The sequence below is a fragment of the Dermacentor albipictus genome, chromosome 3, assembly GCF_038994185.2.
Source record: "Dermacentor albipictus isolate Rhodes 1998 colony chromosome 3, USDA_Dalb.pri_finalv2, whole genome shotgun sequence".
NCBI lineage: Eukaryota > Metazoa > Arthropoda > Arachnida > Ixodida > Ixodidae > Dermacentor > Dermacentor albipictus.
This window is the reverse complement of record NC_091823.1, coordinates 76,329,039-76,345,227: the sequence shown is the minus strand read 5'-3', so window position 1 is coordinate 76,345,227 and position 16,189 is coordinate 76,329,039. Positions and strand designations below refer to the sequence as shown.

Sequence of the window (16,189 nt, the reverse complement as noted above, 5' to 3'; positions counted from 1 at the left end):
CGCAATAGCGCTTTTTTGCGATCTACCGGCCTGAGTTATTGGAGAGTTATTGGAGAGGCCTTCGTCCTGCAGTGGACGACATAGAAATGAGCTACTGCTGCTGCTGCTGCTGCTGCTGCTGCTGTTGATGATGATGATGATGATTATGATGATTAAGCTGATGACTGAGTGTTCCGGCCAGTATTTTTCAGTCACTGCCAGCTTATTTTCGAAGTAATGCGTTATATGTTTCTTGCTGTCTGTACAACTTTCTCGGCTACACTTCTATTCACCTCATTCTTATTTATTTATTTATTTTCAGTCTCCCCTTCCCGCTTCGCTGCTATTATTTCTTTTTCCTCGCACATTTCTCGCGTTGAGAGAAACTCGGCTACCTATTCATCCGGGGCTTTGTGTCCTAAGGTGCAGAAACAAAGCCCGAAGACGACGGCCGGTTTCCCGGACTCGGCGGGGGGAAATTACCAGCGGAAGCTTAAACACGCTGCCGCTTCCTAACAACGAAATGGGTCGGCGATTATGCATAGCACGTTTCGTTGGGCCCGGGAATACTTCCCGGCGCATCCCCCCAGATGGGTTCTCCGCTCAGCTTCTTCCGCGCCTCGCCGCTTAGTGCGTCAGGCGTTGCTCTGCCATCTGCAAATGGGACGCCACGAGAAGCAAGCGCATTAGCGTTGCCGCGCACGACCCTGCGTTTGTGTTTTCCCTCGAAACAAATAGCGGGGCATTTGAATGTAATGGGCTTGCTGCTTGCCTGAGTTCGCGGCGTGCTGTCGACGGAGGCAATCGGAAGTCTGGAGACGACACGCAAATTAGGTATGTTTCCTTTCTTTCCTTTTTTTTTGATAAAATTTAGCCCTCAAGAACGATAGCGCTCAAAAACACAGTGAGAGCTTTAGCCGAAACATGCACAATACTTTTCGTTTCGCAATATTACGTGCAATATTTACGTACTTTCGGGAACATGTCCATCTCAGTTTCTTTTTTTCTTCTGTTCCTTCTTCATGTGTTGTTGAGTGCGTGGCAGCATAGGTCTTTCGCGCTTCATGCGCATTACTGACTTCTAGGAAACTCAGTGTCACAGTGGAGCGATTAGAACCTCGTTGGGTTTCTGTCGACGTCTGCACCTTTGCTGATCTGGGGGAGAGAGAGCTGAAAGAGAGTGAAAGCTGTCTATAAAGATAGCATCGCGCAGCACAGCGACGCGGCGAGGGCGGGTGCAGCCTAGCGGGGTAGAAGGAGCGGGGAGGTGGGAACACAGGTGGTATGACCTCATTGTGCTCCAATAAAAACCCGTGCGCTCGCTTCGGCGGATTTTGAGAAGCTACCATAGCTACCAGGAACACGGCGTCGGAGCTAGCATGCATCAGGGGGGTATTCTGTAAGAGTACACCTAGTGGACTGGCCATTTCCGCCGCTGCTGATTGGATGCAGCTGTATGAGTGAGGAGGAGCCGAACGGCCCCAGCCAATCAGCGGCGGCCTAAATGGACAGTCCACGAAGTGGACTCCGAGAGAATACCTCGCCAGCTAAGGCGCGGTGCTAGCCGCCGCGTTGCGTCCGTGCAGCGTCTGGCACACGACACCGACGCATATGGCATCTCAACAAATCGCTTCCATTGCCGCGGGCGCCTCAAATGGCGCACCGTCCCAACCGACCCTCCCTCCCCCCCCCCCCCCCCCAGTGGAAAACGGCATAGATTTTTCTGAAGCCTTAACTTCCCCCAGCTACGCAGGTCTCTGGTGTTTGCGATAGCAATTATATTGACACTCCAGGAGTATTTCTGCCGTCGCCGTCACCGTGAGTTTCCGTATGAGTGAAAGCATGTGAGGGTGAGCCGGCGAAAGCGGTTCAATCTCGTGTGCGCGAGCGAGGAACGCCGCCAGGATGCGTACCCTCTCCTGTGGCGCTTGAGGCCGGGAGTGAGGCGAGGGAGGAGGGGCGCTCCTCTCTGGTGGCTGCTACGGTACCTCGATGCCCTCCTCGCCCGCCGCTCCGTATAGAGTGGACACAACCACGGCGTCTACTACGGCGTCGGCCACGCGAATCGCGGACGCCGTAGTAGACGCCTTTGGCGGACGCCGTAAGGACGTGTTGCCGGCGCTCATGTGTTTTGAATGCGGCCTGCGACTTGGCTAAAGTGCGCGCCCGCGGGGGCCTCATCTTCAAGGCGACCTGCGATATTTGCAGAGTGCACGTAGTGCCGGCAGCTTCGTATGCGCTGTGCTTTCTTCGTTTCGTACGTGTTGACGCGAAATATGCACGGAGGTCAATTGGTTCGCGCCTACTGCCGTGATTCCTTACTCCAGCGTTTCCATAGACAGTTTCCGTTGTCATCGAGCGATGTGTGTTCATGTTTACCTGTGCGCGCGTGACACCATGCTGGTTAATTTAGTTAAAACACGTTGAGTGGGTAGTTGGTTTGAATCCATTACAGAATGTGTTAGCGCGACTGAACAAGGACGTAGAAAGAAACAGACACACAAAGACAGCGCTGTCTTGGTGTGTCTGTTTTTCTACGTCCTCGTTGAGTCACGCTTCCGCATTCTATCATCGTTAATTTAGTTAGTAAGCGAATATTTGCAAGTTTATACGGGCGATAAAACTATATATGTATACTATCCTTTCTTCGTACAGCTATCTACTAATTTGCTATCGCAATCAGTGCTTCGCCTTTCCGGCGGAACTGCGAATTTTTTATTTGATACAACACGGTGTAATATAAATAATCAGCCATCTTGAAGGAAGTGAAGTCGCGTACTTTTCAAAGGCATGTCTGCAACGTCTGCATGCAATGTCTGCATGCAAAGCAGACGTTGAGCAGACGACACGGCGCAGGCGAACACGTATTCCGTGGTGTTCAGTTTTCCTATTGGCTAAGAAGTCCTGCAGTTTCCTCAGTGCTGCAAGGAACTATTGAGACAGAGTATATATGCTGCGGCTTGCGCGCAGGACATGCTCGCAGTTAAGTTGCTACATTCTGCCCACTGCGGGAATAGACGCAGTTACATTGACCCATGATTGTCTGTCTTCTTTCGGTCTGTTGATACCGTGCACTACAGTATTGTGTGATCTTTAAAGGTAAGTTTATTGCATCTGCTTTTCACTGTGTGGTCATATTTCAGATTCAATGACTTGCGCTGTTCTTCCTTGAAGAGTGGCTCCCCTATATCTTTCCTGTTCCACGCATGGTGTATTTGTAGAGCCTGTGTGTGACTGCATAATTCTTATGCATGCGGTATATCAATAAACCTACCTAAAACAATTATAACACCTAATGAGACTCCCTTTCGTATTAGAAATTCTCAGCTGCTGCTTGCCTCCTTTTGGAACTTGTTTCAGAATGGAGACTTCTACGTCTTTTATTCGAAGCATATTACGAGAGCTCAACCCAGCTCCTCAGGCACGGCGGTGTCGCCTTCAATACCACGTGACACCGTGACGTCACGACAGAGGAGAAACGGGGCTCCAACTCGCGCCGTCGCTCGCGGCGTCGCGGTGGTGTATAAGCAGCTGCGCTTGCCTCTGCTAGACACTCACGAGGTGAGATGCCTCCTGGAGACAGAGCTGCTCGTTGGAATGAGAAGCGAAGGTTGCGGCATGCTACAGAGACTAATTTTCTAGGTGGCTTTGGCTCAACTCTTGCAAGATGGGCTGGGTGGGAATCGAACCAGGGTCGCCGGAGTGTTAGACGGAGACGCTACCACTGAGCCACGAGTACGATGCTTCAAAGCGGTACAAAAGCGCCTCTAGTGAATGCGGTGTTGCCTTAGAAACGAGCTGTTTCTAAGGCTCAGGCGTGCGTCGCTTGCTCAGGCGCACATTTCGTTGCCGCGCCGAACGCTGCGTTGCTCGACGCTCACCGCGTCCAATGCGGGGCGCGTAGTCGCTGCGCCGTAGCCCATTGTCTTACACCCCTTGGCGGGTCGGCGGGAACGCTGTCGCGTTCCACTCTTGAAGGCGAAGCAGAGTAACGCATGAGTTGTTTCTTCGTCTAGCCGAACCAAATATAGCCCAGCAACAGCAGTTCACCAGGCTAAACAGTGCTTCAACAACTAAAATAAAGGCTAGTATGCTTCGCATCCTGGGCTTAACCTTAGCTAAGCCACAACCATTTTTTAAGTTCGATTGCATGTACCGTGTTTTCGATCTGTGTGTGTCACGTAACGACTATGCTTAATTTACCAAATAGTTATTGTGCCTTTCTTTACTGGGTAGAGGGAACAAATCAATGAACAAATTGGTTTGGACTAGTTAAATGATTTGGCTTGGGTTAGAGGACTAGTTTGGGTCTGAATGCGTAGTATCAGTTGTTTTTTCTGATTTACTTTGTTGTTTGGGTAAAAAGGCCGGTTTGAGGCTGAGTGCGTGGTATGTATGAGTCTCTTTCCTTTTTTGTCATTTATATTTTTAGATAAAACTTACCCTATGTATTAAGAAAAAATACGCTGCCCCAACACGTGCGTACCCTTCGCCCTTACCAACAGAGAAGTTGTTTACTTCGTGCAAATAAAGTTAAAATGTAAACTTTATATGTCTTTCGTAGTATTCCTTGGACTAGTGATTGAACGCATAAAACAATTAAAAGAAGTTTGGGGCCATGTCAGTAAAACCCTCAATCATATGAATTGGCAGTTGCCACCTGTGAACACGTTTACTTCCTCTTATTTCTTATATATGCATACCCCTATCTTAATTTGTCTTGTTTCATTCTATTTACTTGCTCGTGAGACATTTGTGGGTATTCTGTAGATATTAACCTAAAGAGGCCGCATTTACAAAAATGTATTTGATGCTAGAGTGAGAGAGATGCAGAAGAAACAGTTAATTAAAAGAAGAGGGGCTGACAGGGAGGTCACACATAGGGGGAATCCGGTTTGCTAGCCTACACTGGGCTACAGGGAAGAGAGAAGTAAATTAAGAGAAAGCAGATAGAGAGTCAACAAGCTAGAACGGTTAGTAAAATAGTATAGTTAATTTTATTCGTGGTAAGGAACGGTAATATGAACCATTACCATCAAAATGTGCGAGTGCGGAATATCAATGCAATTTCAACAGTAAATCAAAAAAGTTTCAGTAGCACAAAAAAACCTCAACAATACTTCAATGACTAATTTAGAATAGATTTCATTGGCCATCCTAATAAAAGCACAAAAGCTTTGCTTGTGTCATTAGAGACTCAACGCGTATTTAACAAAACTAGCACAAGCACCAAAATATTATTGGCCGAAATTCAAGAGGTCTCAATACGTGCCTCAATGATATGTCAACAAACGCACAACGTGTTTTCGATACAATGTCAACATGCAACACTGTTTTAATCTTCGTGCAATATACGTTTTTGTAAAGGAGAATTTTTTTTTTGCGCAATATGCCTGTATCACAAAAAGAACAGCTATTTATTATTACCTTACTGAAATGTTTCAAAACGTTTCATTTTATCTGAATCGAATTGAATTGATTTTACGTGCCAAAAACCATGAATTCATTATGAATTTATGCCGTGATGGGCGACTTCGACTACCGGGGATATTAACCGTGGCCCAAGGCAAAGGACACGAGCGTTTTTGCATTTCACCTTCACTGAAATGCGGCCGCCACTGCCGGGATTCGATCCCACGACCTCGTGCTTAGCAGGGCAACACGATATATCCGCTAAGCCACAGCGGCAGGTTCTTTTAAAGCTTACCTACCATATTCAGCCAGCTCGAATCTTCTCCAGGCACTGATGGCGCGCACATCAGCCTATTTATTCACATCTTCGCTCACGTAGGTGTCAGAGGCAAACCAGCTTGTCGAGAGTGCCATGAAATAAAGATGAGCCCACGGCGTCTTTCTGTCTTTCTTTTAGGTAGGACCACGTATCCTTATTTTTATGCTGGAAACCAGTTTCTCCTATTCGATAACGGGACAGACCTTTATACTCACGGCGCTGCTAGGCCTGTGATATGTCAGGGTTTTGTTTTTCTTTGCAGAAAGGCAGTTCAGTGATATTAAGCGGCGTGTGACAAACGGCCCTCTGAGGATACGCGCCCGTCGACGTTATCGATGTCGATACGCCGGGGATGCCAGTTGACAGGGTCGTTTATATTCCCGGCAGCCTCTGCACCCTCGTTCTGTTCCCTTTTTCTGTCCTTCCCGCATGACCTAACAGACTTTGAGCTTCCTCTTCACTTTCAAGGGGAACCACTTAAGGACACGAAATGAAGTGCGTACACCAAAAACGTCGCTATTATCTACTCACTCGGACATATTCCCGCGTCAGCACTTAAAAGCTACTCAAGCCCTCATATCGACGAAAAGAGAGCACTTAATGTTATCCGGCCAATGCTTCTCTACTAAGGGCATGAAATTAACATTTTCCATATCCAACTAGCGTTGTCAGGATTGGGGGCTCAATCCCATCGCTCGTGATCCGTTGTCAAGATTGGAGTCCGGCATGGATTCGAAGGTAGCTGGCCCATGCCGTCGTCCAACTTATCCACGCTGAGGACGTTGATGAAGGGAAGAACTGCTTCTCATCGAGAACGAGGAATATGGGTTAATTTACAGTATTTAAATCAGTCTAACATGACTGCTTGAGAAAAAGAGTGTCAGTCCAACATGACTGCACGAGAGAAGTGTGTCAGTCTAACATGACTGCTCAAGAGAAGTCTGTCCAGCATTCGCACCACAGCAGTTTTTAAACACTCGGTCCTCCCGCGATACAAGGTGACGCGAACGTTCATTTACTCATTGTCAACTTGCCGCCGCCCCGCAGAACAGTTTACGCACACATAGGCACACACATTCCGATGTCCGGCGCCGACGTCAGAGGGGCGCCGTTCCGCAGAACAGTTTACGCACACATAGGCACACACATTCCGATGTCCGGCGCCGACGTCAGAGGGGCGCCGTTCCGGGAGCTCGGAGCCATGATGGGTAGCTCGTTGTCCTGCGTCCTGGAAGGCGCGTGGGAAGCAACAAAAAACGGCTTTCTCGCGGCAGCTCGTTCACGCGTAGCAGATCAGGCCCGCGCTGGGGAGCTCGGGCACAATAGTTCGCCCACCGAACTCGTTCCGTCACAACAGCGGTGGGGCTGGAGGAGTGGCGGCGGTTTTCATCACAAAGCACAAAGCGACGGAGAGTGGGGGATGCGCGTCTTGTCCCCCAGTCGTAATTGGGTGGCAATCCTCCATTGCAGCTCGCCATTCTTAACAGCGTGCGCGCTTAATGTTATCGCGCACGTTAAGCTCCTGTCTGTACAATTATTCACAAGGAAGCGCTCCTGATACTAACAGCTAATTTTGTTTGACACGATGAAAACAGCCCTTTCACATAATACAAACGTGTAGCTGCGACGTAGTAATTTTTAAGGCGAAAGCCTGAAGTGGCTTATACCTCAGATGGCATTGAAAGAAACGCGTCGTCCAGCCCAATGGTACAAAAACTATCATCAGCAGCAATGGCTCATACCCCCTAAGCAAGCAAAAAATGAAATGGCTCATCCCTCTCCTAACGGCAAGGCTACAAGCACTCAGTAAATTGAAGCACGCAATGCATACATTCATTAGAATCACGCATAAAATGTACAGAAACGCCGCGTCTAGTCAAGTGGTACAAAAAGACCACGTGGCCTTCTCAATGGTTCATACCCCCACAAGTAAGGAAAAAAATTCAATGGCTCATATCCCCGTAAGGCTGGGACTACAAGCGCTCAGCAAATTGAAGCCAACAGTCCGTACATTCATTGAAATCACCCATACGACGCACAGAATGGCATACGTTTCAATCCCCTGCGGAGAGGATGCAACGTAAAGTCGAAGAGAAACGTCGATGGCGCGAGTCTGACCCCGCTGTGCGAGTGCGCGAAGCCGCAGAGCGTCGAAAACACCGGACTGCGAAAGCAGCAACGCGACGAATCGAGACGGTGCATCACCAAGTGTACAGCAGGCTTTTGTCTTCACGTGTCACAGGAGCCTATAACATGCTGCCGAAATTTTATAGACATTCCTGTCCTCATTCGTAGTTGTTAAATTTTCCTGTACAGTAGGTTAACTCCGGCACTACACAAATCTTGTTCCCTTGACAAATCAGGAAAGTCGCGGATTCAATGGCGACAACTGCGATACAGTCTTAGCAATGTGGGCCAGTCCCAGAGAGTGCATGTCGCATATAGCTAAGGCAAAAGAAGTATCATAACTGCTACTACGGATACTAAACGAAGGTGTTTTCATGAATATGATATGCAGCTACGTTGTTGGAAGAGTTGGAAATACTAATCGCATTATCGTCGACACTTTCAGCTTCACTTCTGCGTGACGTAGCGTTCTGGTGTTCCGCCTGTCGGCAGTGGTATTGTTCTGCTGAAAGTTATACCACCGAAATTAATTGTTCGAGTATCTGACCCGAGGTTCGAATGCTGCCTTTGAATTATTTAAACAAGAACATTAGGTTCACAAAACAACGAAGGAAGTGTGAGTTGCTGTTACATTCCTAGCGTCTTGGTTTTCTCCACAATATATTTAGGTGCGGCAGTGCACTCTTAAGAAAACAGTTCTAGATCAAGGCGTTATTTCTATTCTTTAATTGTTTTTAATTAATGTTGCGCTTCTTTATTGGCAAGTAAAGCGAGGCGGCTACACAAAACTTGGTAGCCACAAAATAACACTCTCCAGGATGTGAGATTCCCCTGAATGTCACAAAAGATTTCATGAAATGCTAACCCGCTCCCCGGCGACCCCTTTTTCCTTGGCGATCGTGCACATGGCCATGTGAGTAGCCGCTTGGCGCTACGAGCAATGAACACCCATTATTACCTAATCGTGTACACAGAAATAATAATGGTAAGCTTCCAGTCAGTATCCGACGATGTCTCCCGTATGCCATACATTCTACCGGTATTCACATATGGGGCAGAAACTTGGAAACTGACAATGAAGCTCGAGAACAAGTTAAGGTCCACGCAAGGAGCGATGGAACAAAGAATGGTAGGCATAACCTTAAGAGACAGGAAGAGAGTGGTGTGGGTCAGAGAGCAAACGGGGATAGCCCATATTCTTATTTATATAAGAGACTAAAGTGAAGCTGGGTAGGTCATGTAATGCATAGTATAGATAACTAGTGGATCATTACGGTTATAGAATGGGTGCCAAGAGAAGGGAAGCGCAGTCGAGGACAGCGGACTACTAGGTGGGGCGATGAAATTAACAAATTCGCGGGCGCTAGCTCGAATCGGTTGGCACAGGACAGGGTTAATTGGAGATGGCACAGAGAGGCCTTCGTCCTGCAGTGGACGTAAAAAATGATGATGATGATGATGATGATGATGATGATCACAAAAAACTGGCATGGTGATATCGAACACTCAAGTGCGAAGTTATGTTGCCTATTAAAAAAAGATGGCTATGGTGCATAGTCAAGCATCCAGCAGATGTCTACGATGGGTGGAGCTATGTTGTGAGAAAGGCGGAGCTAATGAATGGCTAATGAATGAATAACTTATGAATGGCACTTCTCGTATTTTGTGAAAACTAACACAAATTTTAGTATATAACAGAGTTTGATGCAAAACGAAGTCGTCTTTCATCATGAACTAAATGTAGGAAGTCGAACTCAGAAACATACAGGTACATAGACCCAGCCTGCGCTCATGTTTCTGAGAAAGGAACTTCAGAAGGAACTTCAGTTTTGTAACCAGCCTCGTGAATACTTTATATACTCAAGTGAAAAACTAAGTATGTCGCAAATGAGGATTTCCTGCGAACTGGAGCTAGCTGGCAAGTTGCACCTTGTAACTATAGGCTTTTCTTCAACATGTCTTTTCGACGCCTGCCACAGAATAAGAACAGATCACCCCGAGCGGGCATCATTGATCGTGCCTTTCAAAGCCGCAAGTTTTACTTAACTGCCTGGCAAAATTGGCCTAACGGTGGTATCTAAAGGATGCTGATGCTATTAGTGGAACTAGAACGTTGACTTAGCATTGTCATCCAGCACCTACTTCGTTGTCTCCTTACTTCGAAACGGTCACGCTTAAAAGACATGCATAAAGCCATTTCACGACCTTCGACCTTCTCCGTACAAATTACGCAGTCGAAGGGAAATAGTGAGCTTTTACTTTATTCGATATAAACCCGTCTTGTCAACGAAATATGTGACTGTAAATGATCGTGGTATTTGCGCCAACAAAGTTCATCATTGACCCCCTGTAGCAACTTGCGCAAAGTTTAGGTGTGTTTCAATCTGTAAAATCTTAGTCACATAAGTAACCCGCAATGATAGCCAGCTATCAAAAGACCTGAGGATAGCATAATCGTGTAACGAATATATGACAAATATTTGGCCTTTCAAATGTCCGCATAATGCGGATTATTAAATATCTCTGGCTCTCCCGTGATTGAGAGTAGATGTAAGCATGACATGGCAGCCGGCAAAGCAGATTAGTTGGAGATGATACTAGCCACAATCTCAAAATGGGTATAATGCATGTTCGCAACGGTGCACCACACCACACCGCGCCGCACCACACCATACTGTGCACTGGTCCATATAATGCTGCGCGGCTAGTGTAAGAAAGCCGGCTGAAAGCGACACGACAGGCAGCGAAAGACACCAGGGAGGGTGCGCACTGCCCAACTAGAAGAAGAAAAGCGCCAAAAGGACGCGCGACCAAACGCCTCAGCAAATCTCGATTCTTGCTAAGCGATCTCGACGCTCGAGGTCACGGGATGGGCTGCCACTGAGCGAAGGGCTAGCTTCACGGAGCGTTCGCATGCCAAAGCTAGCTGCGTGACGTAATGCTCTCTCCTAAGTTTTTCCTTCCTCCATGAAGGCAAAGCAGCGCATCCGATGCTTCCGGTGCCACGAACGCAGCAGCTCGGAGAGCGCAGTATATCTGCAGCAAATTCGATTTCCCAGAATTGAAGTGTATGGTGACCTGTATCTGCCTTTTGAACGACGATGTTGGAAATGACAAATAAAACTTCAGCGTACAAGAAGTTACAGCTCTTTAGGTATATTGAGAAAAAGCGTTAGGAAGAACTCGGAAGCAATATGTTTTGCAGCTTCTTTGGGAGTGACTAGCTTATGTAGTGTGGTGCTGTACAAAGGGTGGGGGATCTCGTTTTGCTCTCGCAACTTGCCCGGATGTTCTCATTTGCGTGCCCGGATGTTCTCGTTTGAATCGCCTGGTAACGGCTCTGGCTTTCGGCTGAATTTTACTTGAAGGTCCCTGACAACGGGAGTTAAGAGCATTTCATGCTTAAAAACTAACAAAAAGGTTTATTAGCATGCATGGACAAAAACACTGAATAACTCATGAAGTAAACGAATAAAAAAGAAAAGCAGATTTCTTAAAAGTGTGAACAATAATTCCGCCAGTAATCGTCGAAATCATTCTCGTTAAAAACAAAATCCCGATGCTCGGGAGCGCAGTGGATACAAACCGAAATTGAGTCAAAAGCACAGTTGTGATTGCGCTTTTTCATTTATCATGTAAAGCACCGATCATATAGATATCTAGAAACAAAAAGATTAGAAGTCATTAAAAAAAGCCAGTCTCTACGAGAAGCTGAATTCTTTTTTTCGCGTTCTGTTTCCGTTTAAAGACATGGCTCCAAGTAACAAGAGGAAGAAGCTGGTGTAACTACCGGACAATAAGCGTGCAACATCCTTAAAGCGCGTGCTTCGAGTGCGTCGACGATGTGCATTCAACAGCGCTGAATTACGTTCGCACATTGTTTACATGTTGTAATCGACTTTTGAATCGTAAAAGCTGTGGCGAGTGCGATGCAGCTCGTTTTTTGGACGGTGCAGCTGCCGGTAACGACTTAGCGCTTGCTCTGCTGTTTTTCTTGCCACATTAACCATCGTGCTCTCTCTCTCTCGCTCTCTCTTTTCTTTTCGCAGCGTGGCTTCGTAAATTTTGCGCAGCGCAAAAATGAGTTCCAAGTGGTTTCACTGCCATCTGACGTAGCTACAGGATGTAGAGCCATCCACTTCTTTTACAGCCGTCGGAAAGCTCATTGCGAAGAACGACTTGAGTTACGAATAATAATGTCGTAGTCACCTCTACATGCTACATTTTACACGAGCAGTTGAGCCGAGATTGAAGCGTTATAAAATGCGCGGCCATAATTCTCGGTGTACAGCCTGTAAAACGCCAATAAAACAACTGTCTCACGCGGAGTGGAACCACCCGTACACATGAAAGAAAGAAAGAAAGAGAGAAAGAAATAAGTAAATAAATAAATAAATATAGAAAGAAAGAAAGAAAGAAAGAAAGAAAGAAAGAAAGCAAGAAAGAAAGAAAGAAAGAAAGAAAGAAAGAAAGAAAGAAAGAAAGAAAGAAAGAAAGAAAGAAAGAAAGAAAGAAAGAAAGAAAGAAAGAAAGAAAGAAAGAAAGAAAGAAAGAAAGAAAGAAAGAAAGAAACGCCTTTTTCCATTATTTCTCGGAGCTTTTTAATCTCCAAGTACCTGTGAAAATCAAGTCCCAAGAAAAGTAACGAACGAGTAAACAGATATTTTATGCCTTTCGAGATATATAGGTACGGAGCGCAGAGCGAGCGCAGAGTCAGAAAAAGCTGAGAAAGTAGTTGAAGGAGCTTTTCTATTTTGAATGCAGGCGGCATGTTTAACTATAAACCCAAAGATGAAAGCATCGAGCGGTAATCATAGCTTAAGTAGTCGGACAGAATGACAAAGAAAGTTTAATATCTGAAAAGGCTCAAGACTAGCGACACACCTGGCATGCTGCTACAAGTGAGATCAGGAGGGATGAAAGAAAAAAAGTGCGACAAAAACAAAAACAAGTCACACACACCTATGCATACACTAAACACAAATGCACCAACACAAACATTGAGGAGAGTGTCTCATTGAGTCCTGTATCTCGCATGTAGGGCACTATAAGTGCATTAGTAGGGGGCCGTTGAGATTCCAGACATTGCCAACTGCCCAAGAACGTCCTGCAGTTGAGGTCGCCTGCCATGTTACCTGTGTAAAGCTCTCCTCAAAACGGCCCTTGGGGTGGTGAAGTGGGTACAAATACAAGTTAAATTACTTGAGCCCTCTTCAACACCATCACTGGGACAACAACGGTGTGCAGACAAATTATTTTTAAATAGTTTGTAGAGTAAGCCACACTCGCGTGAACGCGATGAAGAAACGTTCGATGTCCCCCATCGAGGCTGCGTGGCTTACCTACGTTACGCTTGGAGCCGAAACGATAATGTGGTCTGTATTTCCACTCATCAGCAAACAACGATTATTATTATTATTATTATTATTATTATTATTATTATTATTATTATTATTATTATTATTATTATTATTATTATTATTATTATTATTAATATTAATATTATTATTATTATTATTATTATTATTATTATTATTGTTGTTGTTGTTGTTGTTGTTGTTGTTGTTGTTGTTGTTGTTGTTGTTGTTGTTGTTGTTGTTGTTGTTGTTGTTGTTGTTGTTGTTGTTGTTGTTGTTTGGGTTTCAGGGGACCCTTTTTTGATATTATTTGCAATTATTTACAGGATAGATCACAGGTGGTCATGGGCAGTAAAGAAATTTTTAGCGCTAGAAAATATATTACAGCTGGTGTTCCACAGGGATCCGTGTTGTCCCCTCTTTTATTCAATTTATTTATGAACGACTTTCCCACGATAATTACAAAGGCCACTGTGTATCAATATGCAGATGATACAGTTCTACTCACTCGTCATATGCATTATGAAGAAGCAATTAGCGCCCTACAAAATGCAGTCCATAGGGCTATGCAATGGTTTGAAGAAAACTGTGTTTATATCAATGCTAAGAAAAGCAAAATCATGTGTTTTCGTAGTCCATTAAAAACTCAAAAAATGAACTTGCCAATATTTCTGCATAATGAACATTGTATTTCATGTAAATGTACTGCTATAGAATATGTGGAGACATTCAAATACCTGGGTATAACGTTCAACAGCGGCATGTCTTGGCAACATCACATGGCGTTTTTGTGTGGGAAACTACGTAGTGTTGCATATTTACTTTTCAACATAAAGGGTTTAGTACCTGTACCAGTCAAGAAAATGATAGTGCATGCACTAGCATACAGTGTGCTGAGGTATGGGATAACGATCTTCGCCTTTTGTACAGAGCACTGGAAAAATCGTATTGATAAACTACTAAAAAATATATTAAGAAATGTGGCTTATGGTAGTACACTTAACGACAATAATATTTTTCAGGAATTAGGATTTTGCACATTGGAGGGTTTATTTACCAGAACTGTTATTATGCGGCATAATTGGAGCGATGAATTCAAAGAGGCATACGATACACCTCGTTTGTTAAGAAATAAAAAACGTTTTAAGGTACCCTATTCCACTACTAAGTATGGTGAAGCGAGAAGAAGTGTATACATCCCAAAAATATTTAACGATTTGGCCGATGAATTCTTCTTGGCAACTTCGAAAAAACAGTTGAGGAAATTATTGATGAAACGGTGAAATTTACTCCTGATCTTTACTTAAGTTGTTGATGGGTTTCTCTTTTATGTCATTGTCTGTTAACGGGTAATACTACCAAACATTCTTCTCAAAGTTGAAAAAAACGTGTTAATATGTATATGTCTACCTTTTCACTTTTTATGTAAATATATAACCACATCGCTGTACCGACTCTGCCGGGCCTAGTCGCACAAGTCCTCGTAGACTTAGACAGGCCCGTTTCTTTGTATTGTGTTTGGATGTGTGTCAATAATTATTATTATTATTATTATTATTATTATTATTATTATTATTATTATTATTATTATTATTATTATTATTATTATTATTATTATTATTATTATTATTATTATTATTATTTATGGGGATCCTATTCCAAACGAGGCGGTGACAAATATTCACCTAGCCAGATTTTGCTAAATAGGTCATTGATACACGTTTGTCAGTTTAGCATTTTACCTATATATTCTTTACCTGTTCTGTTGTTTTTAAACCTTTACGTATATGTAAATACATAGTTACCTATTCCTGTAACGGATCTGTTCATACCAATCTCTTTAATGCCTTTTTTTTTCAGCAGTACTCTGAACTTCTCTTGCTTAGTTTTTCTCAACTGCTGACCGATTCATGCTTCAAATCACTATCAATCCAAGCACTTCTGGAACGTGGGCGTTGTCTACTGGTACCTTCGCATAGCATTAGGATATGCTGAGCTGTTCCTAGATTTAGGCTGCCGCAAACACATGCCTCATCCTGTGACGAATATTTGCTCCGGCATGTTTTTGTGCTGAGGCAACCAGCTCGGCCCCAAACATCAAGACATTGCCTTTTGTGTTAACGTACAGGTTTTCTTTTCTAATTACTTTCTTTTCCTTCATGTACATCTGGGTGATCTTTTTTGTTTTGTTTCCATTCTCTGCATCCAATTATAGCTGTCTCTGTTTCTCTCGCTTTGGCCTTAAGACTATTCGTGCTTGAGCCATATACAGTAATTGTATTCGATGATGGTGATTTATTGGCGTCCCCTTTGAAACGGGATGATGACGAATAGGCACCTAGCCTGCTTGACATAATCAAGTGTGCTGTACATGTTTTTCATTCTAGTATATTTGTATACATCTCCTTCTTCTTCTTTTTTCTCTTCCCTGTTCAGGCTACGTTGGCAGCGCCACGCAACGGCTTTCACAAGCACCACAGCTTCTCTCCTTGAAAAAGGTAATATCTTGCTGAAGTGGTATTTCACAGCTCATGGGTTAGAGATGAAGCTCACAGGATAGAGACGGTTACACTGCTTTCAAACCACGACGCTCAAGCCTTGGCCAATCAACTGCAGTCGTGCGCGAAGCCTCAGTTGGAGGTTTTTGTTGCCCACAATCACATTAGATTAAACTTGCGCTACCTCTTAACGATGGGCTCCTCAAGCCGTCTAACTCAAACCATGAAAATATGCTTTCTTTGTTTTCAGCGACAATTTTACTGAAAATGCTATCAAAATTAGGATGCGGCAGACAGCGACGCGTCCATTTTTTGTTTTCTGAAAAAAGAAATATTCTGGAATGAACCATGTTGGGTTTTTTCGCTTGAAAAACTCATTTTTCTGCGCAGTTTTTTTTTTCCATTCTTCTATGACGATTCGTAACTTTGTGGATAGCCGCGGTAGCGCAGTGGCTATGGCGTTGCACTGTTGAGCTCCAGATCCCTGGTTCAATCTT

At 44.5% G+C, this 16,189-nt stretch overlaps 1 protein-coding gene across 1 annotated transcript in view; it reads left to right on the top strand.

Moving 5' to 3' along the window:
- LOC135900604 (uncharacterized) overlaps positions 1-16,189 on the top strand; it is a 505,099-nt gene that overhangs the window by 179,665 nt on the left and 309,245 nt on the right. The window contains exon 2 of the mRNA XM_070535625.1: positions 15,631-15,692. The gene's annotated coding sequence lies outside the window, so the exon portion shown is untranslated. The remainder of the gene's footprint in view (positions 1-15,630; positions 15,693-16,189) is intronic.